At 37.0% G+C, this 21979-nt stretch overlaps 1 protein-coding gene and 1 pseudogene across 7 annotated transcripts in view; one reads left to right on the forward strand and one right to left on the reverse strand.

Moving 5' to 3' along the window:
• The window catches only part of STPG2 (sperm tail PG-rich repeat containing 2), a 711650-nt gene that overhangs the window by 581401 nt on the left and 108270 nt on the right, over positions 1 to 21979 (reverse strand). The window lies entirely within an intron of this gene.
• On the forward strand, positions 2416 to 3164 carry LOC104006137 (large ribosomal subunit protein uL18-like; annotated as a pseudogene).

Below are 21979 nucleotides of genomic sequence, written 5' to 3' on the forward strand. Positions count from 1 at the left end.
GCTCTGCTTTTTTGAGTTTCCAGTTTTTCTGCTCTGTTTTTTCGCCATCTTTGTGGTTTCATCTACTTTTGGTCTTTGATGATGGTGAAGTACAGATGTGTTTTTGGTGTGGATGTCCTTTCTGTTTGTTAGTTTTCCTTCTAACAGACAGGACCCTCAGCTGCAGGTCTGTTGGAGTTTGCTGGAGGTCCACTCCAGACCCTGTTTGCCTGGGTATCAGCAGCAGTGGCTGCAGAACAGCGATGGCTGTAGAACAGCGGATTTTCGTGAACCGCAAATGTTGCTGCCTGATCAGTCCTCTGGAAGTTTTGTCTCAGAGGAGTACTTGGCCGTGTGAGGTGTCAATCTGCCCCTACTGCGGATGCCTCCCAGTTAGGCTGCTCAGGGGTCAGGGCACCACTTGAGGAGACAGTCTGCCCGTTCTCAGATCTCCAGCTGCATGCTGGGGGAACCACTATTCTCTTTAAAGCTGTCAGACAGGGACATTTAAGTCTGCAGAGGTTACTGCTGTCTTTTTGTTTGTCTGTGCCCTGCCCCCAGAGGTGGAGCCTACAGAGGCAGGCAGGCCTCCTTGAGCTGTGGTGGGCTCCACCCAGTTCGAGCTTTCTGGCTGCTTTGTTTACCTAAGCAAGCCTGGGCAATGGTGGGCACCCCTCCCCCAGCCTCGCTGCCACCTTGCAGTTTGATCTCAGACTGCTGTGCTAGCAATCAGTGAGACTCCATGGTCGTAGGACCCTCTGAGCCATGTGCGGGATATAATCTCCTGGTGTGCCATTTTTTAAGCCCGTTGGAAAAGCGCAGTATTAGGGTGGGAGTGACCAGATTTTCCAGGTGCCGTCTGTCACCCCTTTCTTTGACTAGCAAACGGAATCCCTGACCCCTTGTGCTTCCCAAGTGAGGCAATGCCTCGCCCTGCTTTGGCCTGCGCACAGTGCGCTGCACCCACTGTCTGGCACTCCCTAGTGAGATGAACCTGGTACCTCAGATGGAAATGCAGAAATCACCCGTCTTCTGTGTCACTCACGCTGGGAGCTGTAGACCGGAGCTGTTCCTATTCGGCCATCTTGGCTCCTTACCAACTTCTTTCCTTTATAAATTACCTAGTTTCATGTAGTATCTTTATAGCACTGTGAAAACAGACTAATACAGAGGGGTGTGCATTGGAAACTCCTATTCTCCCATCATGCTGTCATCATTCCTCTTGTCTAGTAGTTTCACTGCTGATTATCAAATGTTTTCCATGAACAAATCAGAGTGTGGATAGCTACCCAACTGGAATACCTATTATTTACATAACACCCTTCCATAACATTAATAGGTCACTGCTGATCTCAATGAAAGTTTTCAAATCCATATGTCCTATAAAATTAAATCAACGAAACACCACTTCTCCCATTGCTTGTGTTTTCAATGATAAATATAACCAAATGTTGCCAAAGTCATCTCCACATATATATGTAGCACACATAAGCAAGGGTTAATTTATACTCTGAATTAGTATTTTAATACAAGAATAAACCAAAGTATCTACACATTTTTGTACAGATATTTGACATATTTGTAAATGTTATTGTAAACATATGCCACTGATATTATATAACATTTGATAGCATCATTTCATGACAGAATTTTACTTTCAATGTGCTTTCTCTCAATATAATTACTTTCAATGGCTTTTCAGTTTGTTTTACAAGACTATCCAGAAGAAATGCATTTGGCCACAAATATCAGCAAACCCAATATTGTTTTTAAAAATAAAGTTTTATCTGTATTATAAAGCAAGAAGTCCAGAAATACGCTATGTAAATATTAATTCAAGACTCAACAATGTCAAAACTCAGGTCTTTAGGATTCTCTTGAACATCTTTTGTTTTTGCTATATCATGGTCATAAAATGACTATTGCAAATGTAATTACCCCCATCTGTATTCCAAAAGGTATAAGAATAAAAATGGGGAGGATAGCAAAAAAGGCTCTCCTTATTATCAAGGATTACTTTAGTTTACTCTTTAAGAGTATTCACTTGCAGTTCAAGTGAATTTAAGGATTAATTAATACAGCTGGCAAGTAATTTATACAACAACTACTGGAAATGTACATCTCCTCGTAAGGAAAGTGTCAAACCTTTTTTACTTGTATAAAGAATAGCTTTGCTTTGTTAGGTGGAAACAGAGTTGTTTCATTGTTGTGTAAAAGGAAACAGAAGCTGACTAATAAAAGGAGTGTATTGGCTGTGGCCCTTTCCACCCCCTAGTGCTGCTGGGCCTGCAGGTCTTTGTTCCACAGTTTGTTAAAGTTGTTAAGAATAAGGCCTGCTTTAAGAGATACCAAGTGAAATTTAGAAGATGAGGAAAGGGTAAAACTGAATACCATGCTTGGAAACACTTAGTGATACAGGATAAAAATAAATATAAAACACCCAAATACAGGATGATAGTTCATGTAACAAACAGAGATATCATTTGTCAGATTGCTTATGCCCGTATAGACAGGGATATAATAGTCTGTGCAGCATATGCACACGAACTGCCAAAATATGGTATGAACGCTGGCCTGACAAATTATGTTGCAGCGTATTGTACTGGCCTCCTGCTGGCCTGCAGGCTACTCAATAGGTTGGGCATGGACAAGATCTATGAAGGTCAAGTGGAGGCGATTGGCGATGAATACAATATGGAAAGCATTGATGGTCTGCCGGGTGCCTTTACCTGCTATTTGGATGCAGGCCTTGCCAGAACTACCACTGGCAATAAAGTTTTTGGCACCCTGAAGGGAGCTGTGGATGGAGGCTTGTCTATCCCTCACAGTACCAAATGATTCCCTGGTTATGATTCTGAAAGCAAGGAATTTAATGTAGAACTACACGTGAAGCACATTGTGGGCCAGAATGTTGCAGAATGTTGCAGATTACATGTAAGATGAAGATAATTACAAGAAACAGTTCTCTCAATACATAAAGAACAGAGTAACTCCAGACATGATGGAGACGTATAGGAAAGCTCATGCTGCTATACGAGAGAATCCAGTCTATGAAAAGAAGCCCAAGAAAGAAGTTAAAAAGAGGTGGAATCGTCCCAAAATGTCCCTTGCTCAGAAGAAAGATCGGGTAGCTCAAAAGAAGGCAAGCCCCCTCAAGAGCTCAGGAGCAGGCTGCTGAGAGCTAAACCAAACAATTTTCTATGAAGATTTTCAGATAAAGACAATAAAAGTATGGACAGAAAAAAAAATGGAGTGTACCGTGTTAGTTACCGATTTATTCCTCTGCCTCGACATTTATCCTCCTTGGCCTAGGTTTTACTGGATCTGGACCCTGTACAAATTTCTTTTGCCAGCTTGTCTAATCTTAGTTGGCAAGAGAGGGCACCAGATGGACATTGTATGTCATGGTAAAGGAAGGGGTTTCACTTCCTAATTCTAGTGTATTTTCTTCCTTCTGTGGTGTGCCTGCTAGTGACATGCTGGAGGCCCATTGAGTTTCTCAGGAACCCTCAAGGACAGCTTCCTGTAGACAAGCCCCAATCTGCCATTACTTCAGTTGATAACTACATACAGATAAACTCCGGTCCACTGACTCCAGTGAACTTCTTTGCCACCCAGTGAACCATAGCTATGCCCTCTCCAGTGAGATCTCAGTCTTAGGAGCGGGAGGTGATTCTTCCAAGTTCTTAGTGTATTTCTTGCCCTTCTCTCTCTCTCTTTCTCATTCTCTTTACCCAATCCCACTAAAGACAGTACATTTGTAGAGGCTTCCTACATAAGCTGTTTTAGTATAGAGTCTAGTTTTCCATTATAAGTAGTTGACCATTTTTAACTAATTTTTAAATATTAAATTATCAACATTCACATTATTGGTGTGCTTTCTATCTCTTGCCTGAATCTTATCAGATATACAAGGAACATTCACCAGGTTGTGCCCTCTGGACCACATGAGTCTGTCAAACTTATCAGGCAGATTCTCAGACTGGTAAGATGCAGACGGCTCTTCCTTTGAAAATGGCCAGTGTTCCCAGGGGAAAGGCAATTCCAAAGACAAGAGGTATTTGTTTCTATTGCTCTTCTAATAAATACCACAAATTTAGTAGCTTAAAATAACATACATTTATTAACTTAATCACATTGGAAAGTCTCTTTTACCATGTCAAATAACATATGCACAAGTTCCAGGGATTAGGACATGAACATCGTTAGGGGGATGTAATTCTACCACAGTAAGCAGTCTAGCCCACAAAGATTCATTCATCTCACATTCAATGCATTCATCCCATCCTAATATTCCCAAGAGTCTTAACTCATTACAACAGCAGCTCAAAGTCTGAAATCTAATCTATATCTCATCAGCTCAAAGAACCCAAATTCACATCATCTGAAAAATAAAAATCAGATATGGATGAAATTCTGGATATGATCCATCTAGGGCAAAATTCATCTCCATCTGTAGACTTGCAAAACTAGAAAACAAGTTAACAGCTGTCAAAATACAAGATGGAATAAGTGTAGCACACCAGACAAACATTTCCATTCAAAAAAGAAAAATGGGAAGAAAAAAGAAATCAGCCATCTCAAGCAAACTCAAAACCCTGTAAGGAAAACTCCACTGAGTTTCAAGGCCTAGGAATAACCTGTGTGGTTCACAGCTTCACCCTCAGAGAATAGGATGGCTCTGACTTTGGACTCAATCTTCCTTTTTCATGAAGAGTAGCATTGATTTCAGCATAAGTAGTTTTATCAGCCTGCTTCCTGCCTTTAGAATTCCAGAGTCTCAATAGTCTTCCTTCATGTATCCTTCTTTCTGTCCCTTTCAGTCTAAGCTGGCAGTGCTGCTATTGATATAAAATCTCATGAACATTTTGAGTCTCCTACATCTGTCATGGGAATTCACTCCACACAACAGCTCCTCTACAGGTCTTTCCTAGATAATGCAGGTCTATTTTTGGCCTCTTCAGAGATGGCTGAAGGGATCCATGAGTCATACACCTGATTTCTTCAAAGAGCTTCTGTGTGACTGAATACTCTGGCTCTAGATCCTTCCAAGGCACTAGCAAAAGATAATTCAACCACAACCTCAGTTTTCTCCCCAGAACTCGCTTTCCTGAAAGTGAATCTTCGAATTTGAGTGTCTTTTTCAAATTGGATAGGTTGGAAATTTCCCACATCATCAAGTCCTGGTTTCTTTTGGCTTAACAGTTCTTCCTTCAATTTGTGCTTTTCCTGTCACATTTTACGATAAGCAGAAAGAAGAAACCTCAGCACACCTTCAACACTTGGCAATCTCCTTATCCAAATCCAAGGACATTCCTTACAAAGTCTAGTTTCCACATAATCATGTAGGACACAATTTAGCTACACTTTCTACCACTCTATAACAAGAATCCCCTTTCCCATAGTTTCAAATAATGTCTTCCTCATTTTCTTCTGATCCTTCACTAGCAGTAAGTACCTTTAACGTCCATATTTCTACCAACAGTCTGTTTAGGATAATTTTCTTTTTAGAGATATGAATAAATTAGTTTTATTTTCTTATAGTAGATGTTTTGAACCTCATTTAATAGTTCCTTGTTTCGTTGTGGAGAACAGAGCCACAGAATTTTATTTCACCTACTTCCACTCAGTTATCTCTCTTCCTCTTTGGAGTTTAGTTTGTCCTTTTTATTTTCTATTTCCTAAGTGTGAGAGCTGAGTACATTGATTTTACATCTTTCTTCTTTTCTAATATAAGCATTAATTCTATATATTATCCACTAAATACAAGATTTTATCCTACAAATGTCGATATGCTATGTTTTCATTTTCACATAGCTTGAAATATTTTCTGATTTTCCTCATAATTTCCTCTTTCACCTATGGTTTATTTGGAAGTATGTTGCTCAATTTCCAAATTATAATTTTCCAGACATTTTTCTGTGATTTATTTTTTGTAAACACTGTTGTGATCAGAGAGCATATTTTCTATTATTTCAATACTTTAAATATATTAAAACTTGTTTTATTAATAAAAATGTTCTATCTTGGTAAATGTTCTATGTGCATGTAGAAATATGTGTATTATGCATATTTAAACATATTGGGTGGCATGTTCTATAAGTGCTTATTAGGTCACACTTGGCTAATAGTCCTGTTCAATCTTCTATAACCTCACTGAGGTCTCACTCTATCAATTATTGAGACCAGAGTAGTGAAATAGCTAGCCATAATTGTTAATTCTTTATTTCTCCATTCTATTCTGTCAGTTGTTCCCTCAAGCATTCTGAATCTCTACACATGCATATACCTTTAGGATTACCGTGTCTTCTCGATGATCTCTTTCTTTTTCATTATGAAATATCCCTCTTTATCTCTAGTAATACTCTTTATTCTTATATGTATTTTATCTGATACTAATATAGACACTACAGCATTTTTATTGATGCTTGCACAATATATCACTTTTCATGCTTTTACTTTTAGCCCATGGGTATCTACATATTCAAAGTATATTAATTAGAAATAGCACAGTTGTATCATGCTTTTATATTTTATATTAGTTATCTGCAGAAGAGGACATAGAAGTATTACAAAATCCTAGGGTTGCGTGCTCTTATTCTCATATTGGTACTTTCCAGAGGCTTTCTAAAGCACCCCAGTTTGCAACGAACACTTCAAGTATTATTTGATGTGCTGAATCATAAGGCCTGAATGAAAAAGTAGCTTGCAATGCAGCCTGAACCTACTATAGAGCTTTGTCTTCTTCTGGTTCCCACTCAAAACTGCACACTTATCAGTATCTCAGTAGAAAGGCCAAAGTAATACACCCAAATGCAATATATATTATCTCTAAAACCCAGAAAGACCTACCAAGAGTTGTAACTCTTTTTCATGGTAGATGGTGGAAGGAATGGCAACTTGTCTTTCACCTTGGAGGGGATATTTTGACATTATCCAGGCCACTGGACCCCAGAAACTTCACTGCAGTAAGAGGCCCCTGAAATTTCATGGGGTTAATCTTCCATTATCCGGTTTGCAAGATTCTTCCTACTTACAGCTATTCAAATCTAATCGGCATAATGCCATCAATATACCAGACTATGTTGTTTTGCGCCAGTAAAAATGCTGTATCTGAGATAGCAGCTGCAGTCTCTATCACCACCATCTGATTAAGTCTATAATGATCCACAGTCACCTCCCAAAATTAATCTGACTTCTGCACAGCTCACATAGGCAAATTACATAGAGATGTGATAACTATCTCTACTCCCGAGTCTTCCAAGTCTCTGGTGGTGGCAATAATCTATGCAATTCCCCAGAAATTCAGTATTGTATCTGGCTTTATACATTATCAAGGGAGAAATTTCCACAATGTTGTTAAAATGGCCATACTGCCCAAATAAATTTATAGACTCAATGCTATTTCTATTAAAGTACCATTGACATTCTTCAGAGAACTAGGGAAAACTAAAATTCAGATGGAACCAGAAAAGAGCCTGAAAAGCCAAGGCAATCTTAAGCAAAAAGAAAAAAGCTAGAGGCAGTATGCTACCCAACTTCAAATTAGAGTCCAGGCCTACAGTAACCAAAACAGCATGATACTGGTACAAAAAAATAGTCACATAGACCAACCGATCAGAATAGAATACCCAGAAATAAGACCACACACCTACAACTATCTGATCTTCAACAATCTTGACAAAAACAAGCAATGGGGAAAGGATTTTCTATTCATTAAATGGTGCTGAGATAACTGGTTAGTCATATGCAGAAGACTGAAACTGGGCCCCTTCTTTACACGATGTACAAAAATTAACTCAAGATAGATTAAAGACTTAAAATTTAAAATTCATATGGAACCAAAAAAGAGCCTGCATAGCCAAAGCAAGACTAAGCAAAAAGAACAAACGTGGAGGCATCACACTACCTGATTTCAAACTATACTTTAAGGCCAGAGTCACCAAAACAGCATGGTACTGGTATAAAAACAGGCACATAGACCAATGGAACAGAATAGAGAACCCAGAAATAAACCCAAATACTTAAAGCCAACTGATATTCAACAAACAAAAACATAAAGTGGTGAAAGGACACCCTTTTCAACAAATGGTGCTAGGATAATTGCCTAGCCATATGTAGAGAATGAAATTGGATCCAATCTCTAACTTTATACAAAAATCAACTCAAGATTGATTAAGGACTTAAATTTAAGACCTGAAACTAAAAATTCTAGAAGATAACATTGGAGGAACCCTTCTAGATATTGGCTTAGGCAAGGATTTTATAACCAAGAACCCAAAAGCAAATGCAATTTTAAAAAAAGTAAATGGGCCAGGCACGGTGGCTCACACCTGTAATCCCAGCACTTTGGGAGGCTGAGATGGGCGGATCACAAGGTCAAGAGATGGAGACCATCCTGGCCAACATGGTGAAACCGTGTCTCTACTAAAAATACAAAAAATTAGCTGGGCGTGGTGGCCTGTAGTCCCAGCCTATAGTCCCAGCTACTCAGGAGGCTGAGGCAGGAGAATCACTTGAAACCGGAAGGCGGAGGTTGCAGTGAGCCGAGATCATGCCACCGCACTCCAGCCTGGGCAAAAAGAACAAAACTCTGTCTCAAAAAAAATAAAAAATAAAAAAAAGTAAATAACTGGGACTTGAACTAAAGAGCTTTTGTGTGGCAAAAGGAACAGTAAGCAGAGTAAACAGACAACCCAGAGAGTGGGAGAAAATCTTCATACTCTATAAAATTGACAGAGGACTAATATCCAGAATCTACAAAGAAAACAAACAAGTCAGTAAGCAAAAAACAAACAATCCCATCAAAAAGTGGGCTAAGGACATGAATAGAAAATTATCAAAAGAAGATATACAAATGGCCAACAAACATGAAAAAATGCTCAACATCACTAGTGATCAGAGAAATGCAAATCAAAACCACAATGTGGTACCACTTTACTCCTGCAATAATGGCCATAATCAAAAAATCAAAAAATAATAGATGTTAGCATGGATGTGGTGAACAGGGAATACTTCTACACTGCTGGTGGGAATGTAAACTGGTACAACCACTATGAAACACAGTGTGGAGATTCCTTAAAGAACTAAAAGTAGATCCACCATTTGATCCAGCAATCCCATTATTGGTATCTACCCAGAGGAAAAGAAGTCACTATACAAAAAAGATACTTGCACATGCATGTTTATAGCAGTACAATTCACAACTGCCAAACCATGGAACCAACCCAAATGCCTATGAATCAACGAGTGGAAAAAGAAACTCTGGTGTATATAAACTTACTCATGTAACCAAACACCACCTGTAACCCAATAACTTATGAAAAAATAAAAAATTTTAAAAATCACAAGATACCATCTAACACAAGTCATAATGGAAGAGACAGAGACTCCCACACAATAATAGTGGGAGACTTTAACACCTGACTGTCAACATTAGACAGATCAATGAGACAGAAAATTAACAATGATATCCAGGACTTAAACTCACTTCCGGACCAAGCAGACCTAATGGACATCTACAGAACTCTCCACCCCAAATCAACAGAATATACATTTTTCTCAGCACCACATCGTACTTCTTCTAAAATTGACCACATAATTGGAAGTAAAACACTCCTCAGCAAATGCAAAAGAACGGAAATCATAACAAACTGTCTCTCAGATCACGGTGCAATCAAATTAGAACCCAGGATTAAGAAACTCACTCAAACCCACACAACTACATGGAAACTGAACAACCTGCTCCTGAATGACTACTGGGTAAATAACAAAATGAAGGCAGAATAAAGATGTTATTTGAAACCAATGAGAACAAAGACACATGTCCCAGATCTCTGGGACACATTTAAAGCAGTGTGTAGAGGGAAATTTATAGCACTAAAATGCTCACAAGAGAAAGCAGGAACGAACTAAAATCAACACCCTAACATCACAATTAAAAGAACTAGAGAAACAAGAGCAAACAAATTCAAAAGCTAGCAGAAGACAAGAAATAATTAAGATTAGAGCAGAACTGAAGAAGATAGAAACACACACACACAAAAAAAAACCCTTCAAAAAAATCAATGAATCCAGGAGCTACTTTTTGGAAAGATCAACAAAATAGATAGACTGCTAGCCAGATTAATAAAAAAGAAAAGAGAGAAAAATCAAATAGATGCAATAAAAAATAATAAAGGGGATATCACCACCGATCCCACAGAAATACAAACTAACATCAGATAATACTATAAACAACTCTACGCAAATAAACTAGAAAATCTAGAAGAAATGGATAAATTTCCGGACGCATACATCCCCCAAGACCAAACCAGGAAGAAGTTGAATCCCTAAGTAGACCAATAACAAGTTCTGAAATTGAGGCAGTAATTAATAGCCTACCAACCAAAAAAAGTCCAGGACCAGATGGATTCACAGCCGAATTCTACCAAAGGTACAAAGTAGAGCTGGTACCATTCCTTCTAAAACTACTCCAAATGATAGAAAAAGAGGGAATCCTTCCTAACTCATTTTATGAGGCCAGCATAATCCTCATACCAAAACCTGGCAGAGACAACAAAAAAAGAAAATTTTAGGCCAATATCCCTGATGAACATCGATGCGAAAATCCTCAATAAAATACTGGCAAACCGAATCCAGTAGCACATCAAAAAGCTTATCCACCACAATCAAGTCAGCTTCATCCCTGGGATGCAAAGCTGATTCAACATAGGCAAATCAATAAATGTAACCCATCACATAAACAGAACCAACGACAAAAACCACATGATTATCTCAATAGATGCAGAAAAGGCCTTTGACAAAATTCAACAACCCTTCATGCTAAAAACTCTCAGTAAAGTAGGTATCGATGGAATGCATCTCAAAATAATAAGAGCTATTTATGACAAACCCATAGCCAATATCAAACAGAATGGGCAAAAGCTGGAAGCATTCCCTTTGAAAACCTGCATAAGATAAAAATGCCCTCTCACACCACTCCTATTCAACATAGTATTGAAAGTTCTGGCCAGGGCAATTTGGCAAGAGAAAAAAATAAACGGTATTCAATTAGGAAAAGAGGAACTCAAATTGTCTCTGTTTGCAGATGACATGATTGTATATTTAGACAACCCCATCGTCTCAGCCCAAAATCTCCTCAAGCTGATAAGCAACTTCAGCAAAGTCTCAGGATACAAAATCAAGGTGCAAAAATCACAAGCATTCCTATACATCAATAACAGACAGAGAGCCAAATCAGGAGTGAACTCCCATTCACAATTGCTACTAAGAGAATAAAATACCTAGGAATACAACTTACAAGATATGTGAAGGACCTCTTCAAGGAGAACTACAAACCATCACTCAAGGAAATAAGAGAGGACACAAACAAATGGAAGAACATTCCATGCTCATGGATAGGAAGAATCAATATTGTGAAAACAGCCATCTTGCCCAAAGTAATTCATAGATTCAATGCTATCCCCATCAAGCTACCATTGACATTCTTCACAGAATTGGAAAAAACTACTTTAAATTTCATATGAAACCAAAAAAGAGCCCTCATAGACAAGACAATCCTAAGCAAAAAGAACAAAGCTGGAGGCATCACGCTACCTGACTTTAAACTATACTACAAGCCTATAGTAACCAAAACAGCATATTACCGTACCAAAACAGATATATACACCAATGGAACAGAACAGATGCCTCAGAAATAACACCACACATCTACAACCATCTGATCTTTCACAAACCTGACAAAAACAAGAAATGGGGAAAGGATTTCCTATTTAATAAATAATGTTGAGAAAACTGGCTAGCCATGTGCAGAAAGCTGAAACTGGATCCCTTCCTTACACCTTATACAAAAATTAACTCAAGATGGATTAAAGACTTAAATGTAAGATCTAAAACCATAAAAACTCTAGAAGAAAACCTAGGCAATACCATTCAGGACATAGGCATGGGCAAAGACTTCATGATTAAAACACCAAAAGTAATGGCAACAAAATCCAAAATAGACAAATGGGATCTAATTAAACTAAAGAGCTTCTGCACAGAAAAAGAAACGATCATCAGAGTGAATAGGCAACCTACAGAATGGGAGAAAAACTCTGCAATCTCTCCATCTGACAAAGGGCTAATATCCAGAATCTACAAAGAACTTAAACAAATTTACAAGAAAAAAACAAACAACCCCATCAAAAAGTGGGCAAAGGATATGAACAGATACTTCTCAAAAGAAGACATTTATGCAGCCAACAAACATAGGAAAAAAAAGCTCATTATCACTGGTCATTACAGAAATGCAAATCAAAACCACAATGAGATACCATCTCATGCCAGTTAGAAAGGCGATCATTAAAAGTCAGGAAACAGATGCTGGAGAGGATGTGGAGAAATAGGAACGCTCTTCCACTGTTGGTGGGAATGTAAATGAGTTCAACCATTGTGGAAGACAGTATGGTGATTCCTCAAGGATCTAGAACTAGAAATACCATTTGACCCAGCAATCCAGTTACTGGGTATATACCCAAAGGATTATAAATCATTCTACTATAAAGACACATGCACACATATGTTTATTGCAGCATTGTTCACAATAACAAAGACTTGGAACCAACCCAAATGCCCATCAATGACAAACTGGATAAAGAAAATGTGGCACATATACACCATGGACTACTATGCAGCCATAAAAAAGGATGAGTTTATGTCCTTTGCAGGGACATGGATGAAGCTGGAAACCATCATTCTCAGCAAACTAACACAAGAACAGAAAACCAAACACTGCATGTTTTCACTCAGAAGTGGGAGATGAACAATGAGAACACATGGACACAGGGAGGGGAACATCACACACCAGGGCCTGTCGAGGGGTGGGGGCTAGGGGAGGGATAGCATTAGGAGAAATACCTAATGTAGATGATGGGTTTATGGGTGCAGCAAACCACCATGGCAGATGTATACCTCTGTAACAAACCTACATGTTCTGCACATATACCCCAGAACTTAAAGTAAAATAAAAATAAATAAATTTTTAAAAACATAATACTCAAAAAAAGAGAAAAAAAGTCAAAAAAAAACAGATGCTGGTGAAGTTTTCGAGATAAATACCACGTATTCTGTCTTATAAGTGGGAGCTAAATGATGAGAACACATGGACACCGAGGGGAACAACACATACTGAGGTCTTTCAGAGGGTGGAGGGTGGGAAGAGGGAGAGGATGAGAAAAAAATATCTAACAGGTACCAGGCTTAATACCTAGGTGATAAAATAGTTTGTACAACAAACCCCCTTGACACAAGTTTACCTATGTAACAAACCTGCACTTGTATCACTGAACTTAAAATAAAAGTTAAAAAAGAAGACACCCAATTAAAAGACACAGACTGGCAAGTTGGATAAAGAGTCAAGACCCATCAGTGTGCTGTATTCAGGAAACCCATCTCACGTGCAGAGACACACATAGGCTCAAAATAACAGAATGGAGGAAGATCTACCAAGCAAATGGAAAACAAAAAAAGGCAGGGGTTGCAATCCTAGTCTCTGATAAAACAGACTTTAAACCAACAAAGATCAAAAGAGACAAAGAAGGCCATTCCATAATGGTAAAGGGATCAATTCAACAAGAGGAGCTAACTATACTAAATATATATGCACCCAATACAGGAGCATCCAGGTTCATAAAGCAAGTCCTGAGTGACCTACAAAGAGACTTAGACTCCCACACATTAATAATGGGAGACTTTAACACCCCACTGTCAACATTAGACAGAACAACGAGACAGAAAGTCAACAAGGATACTCAGGAATTGAACTCAGCTCTGCACCAAGCAGACCTAATAGACATCTACAGAACTCTCCACCCCAAATCAACAGAATATACATTTTTTTCAGCACCACACCACACCTATTCCAAAATTGACCACATACTTGGAAGTAAAGCTCTCCTCAGCAAATGTAAAAGAACAGAAATTATAACAAACTATCTCTCAGACCAGAGTGCAATCAAACTAGAATTCAGGATTAAGAATCTCACTCAAAGCCGCTCAACTACATGGAAACTGAACAACCTGCTCCTGAATGACTACTGGGTACATAAGAAAATGAAGGCAGAAATAAAGATGTTCTTTGAAACCAACGAGAACAAAGACACAACATACCAGAATCTCTGGGACCCATTCAAAGCAGTGTGTAGAGGGAAATTTATAGCACTAAATGCCCACAAGAGAAAGCAGGAAAGATCCAAAATTGACACCCTAACATCATAATTAAAAGAACTAGAAAAGCAAGAGCAAACACATTCAAAAGCTAGCAGAAGGCAAGAAATAACTAAAATCAGAGCAGAACTGAAGGAAATAGAGACACAAAAAAACCCTTCAAAAAATCAATGAATACAGGAGCTGGTTTTTTGAAAGGATCAACAAAATTGATAGACCACTAGCAAGACTAATAAAGAAAAAAAGAGAGAAGAATCAAATAGACACAATAAAAAATGATAAAGGGGATATCACCACCGATCCCACAGAAGTACAAACTACCATCAGAGAATACTACCAACACCTCTACACAAATAAACTAGAAAATCTAGAAGAAATGGATACATTCCTCGACACATACACTCTCCCAAGACTAAACCAGGAAGAAGTTGAATCTCTGAATAGACCAATAACAGGAGCTGAAATTGTGGCAATAATCAATAGTTTACCAACCAAAAAGAGTCCAGGACCAGATGGATTCACAGCCAAATTCTACCAGAGGTACAAGGAGGAACTGGTACCATTCCTTCTGAAACTATTCCAATCAATAGAAAAAGAGGGAATCCTCCCTAACTCATTTTATGAGGCCAGCATCATTCTGATACCAAAGCCGGGCAGAGACACAACCAAAAAAGAGAATTTTAGACCAATATCCTTGATGAACATTGATGCAAAAATCCTCAATAAAATACTGGCAAACTGAATCCAGCAGCACATCAAAAAGCTTATCCACCATGATCAAGTGGGCTTCATCCCTGGGATGCAAGGCTGGTTCAATATACGCAAATCAATAAATGTAATCCAGCATATAAACAGAGCCAAAGACAAAAACCACATGATTATCTCAATAGATGCAGAAAAAGCCTTTGACAAAATTCAACAACCCTTCATGCTAAAAACTCTCAATAAATTAGGTATTGATGGGACGTATTTCAAAATAATAAGAGCTATCTATGACAAACCCACAGCCAATATCATACTGAATGGGCAAAAACTGGAAGCATTCCCTTTGAAAACTGGCACAAGACACGGATGCCCTCTCTCACCGCTCCTATTCAACATAGTGTTGGAAGTTCTGGCCAGGGCAATCAGGCAGGAGAAGGAAATAAAGGGTATTCAATTAGGAAAAGAGGAAGTCAAATTGTCCCTGTTTGCAGACGACATGATTGTTTATCTAGAAAACCCCATCGTCTCAGCCCAAAATCTCCTTAAGCTGATAAGCAACTTCAGCAAAGTCTCAGGATACAAAATCAATGTACAAAAATCACAAGCATTCCTATACACCAACAACAGACAGAGAGCCAAATCATGAGTGAACTCCCATTCACAATTGCTTCAAAGAGAATAAAATACCTAGGAATCCAACTTACAAGGGATGTGAAGGACCTCTTCAAGGAGAACTACAAACCACTGCTCAAGGAAATAAAAGAGGATACAAACAAATGGAAGAATAATCCATGCTCATGGGTAGGAAGAATCAATATCGTGAAAATGGCCATACTGCCCAAGGTAATTTACAGATTCAATGCCATCCCCATCAAGCTACCAATGACTTTCTTCACAGAATTGGAAAAAACTACTTTAAAGTTCATATGGAACCAAAAAAGAGCCCGCATCGCCAAGTCAATCCTAAGCCAAAAGAACAAAGCTGGAGGCATCACACTACCTGTCTTCAAACTATACTACAAGGCTACAGTAACCAAAACAGCATGGTACTGGTACCAAAACAGAGATATAGATCAATGGAACACAACAGAGCCCTCAGAAATAACGCCACTTACCTACAACTATCTGATCTTTGACAAACCTGACAAAAACAAGCAATGGGGAAAGGATTCCCTACTTAATAAATGGTGCTGGGAAAACTGGCTAGCCATATGTAGAAAGCTGAAACTGGATCCCTTCCTTACACCTTATACAAAAATCAATTCAAGATGGATTAAAGACTTAAATGTTAGACCTAAAACCATAAAAACCCTAGAAGAAAACCTAGGCATTACCATTCAGGATATAGGCGTGGGCAAGGACTTCATGTCCAAAACACCAAAAGCAATGGCAACAAAAGACAAAATTGACAAATGGGATCTAATTAAACTAAAAAGCTTCTGCACAGCAAAAGAAACTACCATCAGAGTGAACAGGCAACCTACAAAATGGGAGAAAATTTTCGCAACCTACTCATCTGACAAAGGGCTAATATCCAGAATCTACAATGAACTCAAACAAATTTACAAGAAAAAAACAAACAACCCCATCAAAAAGTGGGCGAAGGACATGAACAGACACTTCTCAAAAGAAGACATTTATGCAGCCAAAAAACACATGAAAAAATGCTCACCATCACTGGCCATCAGAGAAATGCAAATCAAAACCACAATGAGATACCATCTCACACCAGTTAGAATGGCAATCATTAAAAAGTCAGCAAACAACAGGTGCTGGAGAGGATGTGGAGAAATAGGAACACTTTTACACTGTTGGTGGGACTGTCAACTAGTTCAACCATTATGGAAGTCAGTGTGGCGATTCCTCAGGGATCTAGAACTAGAAATACCATTTGACCCAGCCATCCCATTACTGGGTATATACCCAAAGGACTATAAATCATGCTGCTATAAAGACACATGCACACGTATGTTTATTGCGGCATTATTCACAATAGCAAAGACTTGGAACCAACCCATATGTCCAACAATGATAGACTGGATTAAGAAAATGTGGCACATATACACCATGGAATACTATGCAGCCATAAAAAATGATGAGTTCATGTCCTTTGTAGGGACATGGATGAAACTGGAAACCATCATTCTTAGTAAACTATCGCAAGAACAAAAAACCAAACACCGCATATTCTCACTCATAGGTGGGAATTGAACAATGAGATCACATGGACACAGGAAGAGGAATATCACACTCTGGGGACTGTGGTGGGGAGGGGGGAGAGGGGAGGGATAGCATTGGGAGATATACCTAATGCTAGATGACGAGTTAGTGGGTGCAGCGCACCAGCATGGCACATGTATACATATGTAACTAACCTGCACAATGTGCACATGTACCCTAAAACTTAAAGTATAGTAAAAAAAAAAAAGGAGACACAAAGATTAAAGGTATAAAAAATTATTTTAAGAATAAAAAATCAACACAACTAAAAATATAGTTTTCTTAGTCATAAAAATTGTATGCTTTAAGCCACAAAATTTTTCATGTTAGCGAAAATTGACCACTTTATGCAAACTAGAATTAGCAAAATTAACTTTAAAAAATAGTAAACCTGAATAAATCAATGTCAATTAAATAATCTGAAGTAATAGACAAATATCTCTCCCAAGAAGAAACACCCAGGCCCAGGTAGTTTTATAAACAATTTCTAATAATTCTTCAAGGAAGAAAATTTCCCTATTTGTGCTAACTTTTCCAATGAGTGAAAAAAAGAGGGAACACTTATAAAATCTTCATACCAAAACCAAAAATGGAGAACACAAGAAAAGCATGTAGCAATCCCACTTATGAACACAGATGCAAACGTACCAGTAAATTTAAAAACTACTAATATATAACAAATGCAAGATGCTTTAATATCAAGAAAAATGTATTCACATACTTTATGACCCAAACAAATTAAGGGAGACAAATCTTATAAACATCTTAATGTATATAAAAAATTAATAAATTTCAACACACACTAATGAGTATTTTTTAAGCCAGCAAAATTAAGGCTAGAAGATAATAAAAGATATGTCCCAAAAACCCACAGCATCATACCTATAAGTAAAATTTAATAAGCATTTCTATTTATCAGGAAGACAAAGATGTCTATCACTGATACGCAACATAGTATGTCTTAGTGGATGTAATGAAAGGAAAAAAAGAAAGGGAAAGAGGAAAGGAGTAAGGGAGTGAGGAAGCAAAGAGGAAGACAATTCAAGGAAAACACAAAAGAATTAGAAAAGAATATTCAAAGTTATTATTTTAAGGAACTCTTCCTATAGAAAAACCATAAGCAAGTTAAAGAGTTGCTGGATCAAAGAACAAAATACATAAATCAACATTGTTCCTACATACCAACAATAATTCATAAGAAAATACAGATTTAAAAAGATGTAATTTGCAACAGCAAATAAAAGCCTACATGGTGTCTAGAAATAAATTTAACAAATATGTACAAGACCTTTGAGGAAAAATTTGTAAATATCATGAAAGAAGATAAATATAGATCTAAACAGAGAGATATAGCATGGTTTAGATGTGACGATTGTATAATAAATATGATCCAAATGAAGCTTTTGTTTTTTGCTTTTGCTTTTTATTTTTTTAATTTTTCTTTTAAGACAAGTTCTTGCTATAGTGCCCAGGCTAGCCTTGAACTCCTGGGCTAAAGCTATCTTCCCACCTCAACCTCCCAAGTACCTAGGACTACAGGCACATGTTACTGCACCTGGCTTGTTTTGGTTTTTTGACTGAGACAAACAGATTCTAAAATTAATAATGGAAGATCATATGTCTATGAAAAACCAAGAAATATATCATATGGAAGAATTAAAGGTGAGGGCAGTATAGGGGATCTTAGTCCATTTGATACAAGATTTGTTAAACTGTAAAGTTAAAAATAGTGTGGTATTGGTTTGAGATTAGAAACAGATCAGTAGAACCAAATAGAAATCTCAGAAGTGGAAACAAATTTTTTTTATTTTATTTCATTTACTAGTACAATGTATATTATAGAAGCACCATTACAAATCAGTGGAGAAAAGAGTATGTAACGTAGGCATATTTTGGTAACTGCTTTTAAACACAAATAAGAGAATCTCACATCCCATGCACACACAAAAAAGTGTTCCACATAAATGTCAAATCTCAGCAAGAAGATCAAAAGAAAATATAAAATAGCCTTATTTCAACAGGGTAGGAAAAATATTTCTCAAAAAAGATACCAAAAAATAAAACCTGTGAATAAAAAAATTAATAAATTTGATCATTTTTAAAAAAATTCTGTAGAGAAAGTCCATGAACAAAGTAAAACAAATAGCCAAGGATTAGAAAATATTAAACACATCTAAAAGACATTAGGACTGGTATCCAGAATACATAACAACCGCCTAAAAATCAACAGGCAGAGAATACGAACAGGAATTCATAGAAGAGGAAATAGAAACAGCAAATAAACATAGGAAACAATGTCAACTTACAAAAAAGAGAAATAGAACCTAAGAGATACACATACCCATCACTCTGAAGTCAGAAAATACTAAGTGTTGATGAGGATTGCTGAGACAAGAACTCTGCCCAACGTTAAAATAATAAATAAGTATAACCACATTAGGAAAGAAATTGGTAATAGCTAATAAAGTTGAAAATGCACATACCTTACAAACCAGCAATAGCTGACTGGTTATATACCCTTGTGTATCAAAGACACAGGCAAAGATGGTTAGTGCAACATTATTTGTAATAGCAAAAAATTAGAATCAAACTAAATGTATATTAGTATGTATATATATAAATGAACTGTACTAGTCATACAATAGAATTCTACACTGGAGGAAAACTAATTAAAACAATCCTACTTGTATGAATGTGAATAAATCCCCCGTGGGAGAAAAAAACGTTTTAAAAATATTTAAAATATGACCATTTATTTAACTTTCCAAATAGATCATTTGTGAATAAATATCTATCCAGTAAAAATGTACAAGGTGTACTGGAAGATATATCCTAATTTTTTTATTTGTATAATTTTAAGGGGTACAAGAGCAGTTTTGTTACATTGATATATTGCACAGTGGTGAAGACGGGGTTTTTAGTGTAACCATCACCCAAATGTACATTGTACCCATTAGTAATTTCTCATTCCTTACCCCTCTCCCACCCTCCCACTTTTGGGAGTGTCCAATGTCTGTGTACATATACATATTTCTTTTGTGTATATATATATACAAGAAATACATATATATATACCATATTTCTTTTGTGTATATATGTATACACAAAAGTGGAGGGTGGAAGAGGGATGAGGGATGGGTGCAATGCACATTATTTGGGTGACTGTTACACTAAAAGCCCAATATTTACCATTGTGCAGTATATTCATGTAACAAAACTGCCATTGCACCCCTTAAAATTACATATGTGAGATATATATATATCTCTCTCACATTTTCTTTATCCAGTCATCCATTGATGGACACATAGGTTGATTCCATGACTTCACTATTGTGAAGAGTGCTGTGATAAATATATGTCAGGAATCTTTTTTATATATGATTTATTTTCCTTTGGGTAGATATCTAGTAGTGGGATTGCTGGATGAAATGCTAATTCTAATTTTATTTCTTTAAGAAGATTCCATATTGTTTTCCATAAAGGCTGTACTAATCTACATTTCTACCAATAGTGTATAACTGTTCCCTTGTTTCTGCATCCTTGCCAACATCTGTTATTCTTTGACTTTTTAATAATAGCCATTCTGACTGGTGTAAGATAATATCTCATTGTAGTTTTGATTTGCATTTCTCTGATGATTAGTGACATTGAACATTTTTTCATATCTTTGTTGGCCACTTGTATATCTTCTTCTGAAAAATGTCTCTTTATGCCCTTTGCCCACTCTTTATTGGGGCTTTTAGGGCTTGTCGTTCTTGTTTGAGTTACTTGTAGATTATGGATATTAGTCCCTTGTCAGATGCATAGTCCGAAAATATCTTCCCTCATTCTGCAAGTTGTCTGTTCACTCTGTTGATTATTTATTTTGCTATGCAGAAGCTTTTTAGTTTAATTAAGTCCCATTTGCCTATTTTGTTTTGGTTGCTTGTGTTTTTAAGGTCTTAGTCATAAATTCTTTGCCTGGGCCAATGTCCAGAAAAATTTTTCCTAGGTTTTCTTCTAGGATTTTTATAGCTTCAGGTCTTATATTTAAGTCTTGAATTCATCTTGGGTTGATTTTTTTATATGGTGAGAGATATGGGTCCAATTTCACTCTTTTAGTATGGCTAGCCAATTTTCCCGGCACCATTTATTGACTAAGGACCTTTTCCCTATATATGTTTTTGTTGACTTTATTAAAGATAAGTTGGCTGTAGGTATGTGGGTTTATTTCTGGGTTCTCTATTCTGTTCCATTGATCTATGTGTCTATTTTTATACCAGTACCATGCTATTTTGGTTACTTAGCCTTGTATTAAGACTATAATTCAAAGTCAGACAATGTGATGTCTCCTGCTTTGTTCCTTTTGCTTAGGATTGCCTTGGATAGTCGAGCTCTTTTTTGTTTCCATATGAGTTTTTAGAATTATTTTTTCTACTTCTGTGAAAAACGACATTGGTATTTTGACAGGAATTGCAATAAATCTGTAGACTGCTTTAAGAATCAACATTGAATCAAAAGAATCAGTATTTCAACAATATTGATTCTTCCCATTTCACGAGCATGGGATACTTACTCATTTGTCTGTGTCATCTACGATTTCTTTCATCAGTGTTTCACCATTTTCCTTATTTTTCACTTCCTTGGTTAAATATATTCCTAGGTATTTTATTATTTTTGTAGCTATTGTAAATGGGATTGATTTCTTGATTTGGTTCTCAGCTTATTTTTGGTATATAGAAATGCTACTGATTTTTGTACACTGATTTCATATCTTGAAACTTTACTGAATTCATTTATCAAATGTTAAGAGTCTTTTGGAGAAGGCTCTAGGGTTTTCTATGCACAATTTCATATCAGCAACCAGAGATAATTTGAAATCCTCTTT

Source organism: Pan troglodytes, chromosome 3 (genome assembly GCF_028858775.2).
Source record: "Pan troglodytes isolate AG18354 chromosome 3, NHGRI_mPanTro3-v2.0_pri, whole genome shotgun sequence".
Lineage (NCBI taxonomy): Eukaryota > Metazoa > Chordata > Mammalia > Primates > Hominidae > Pan > Pan troglodytes.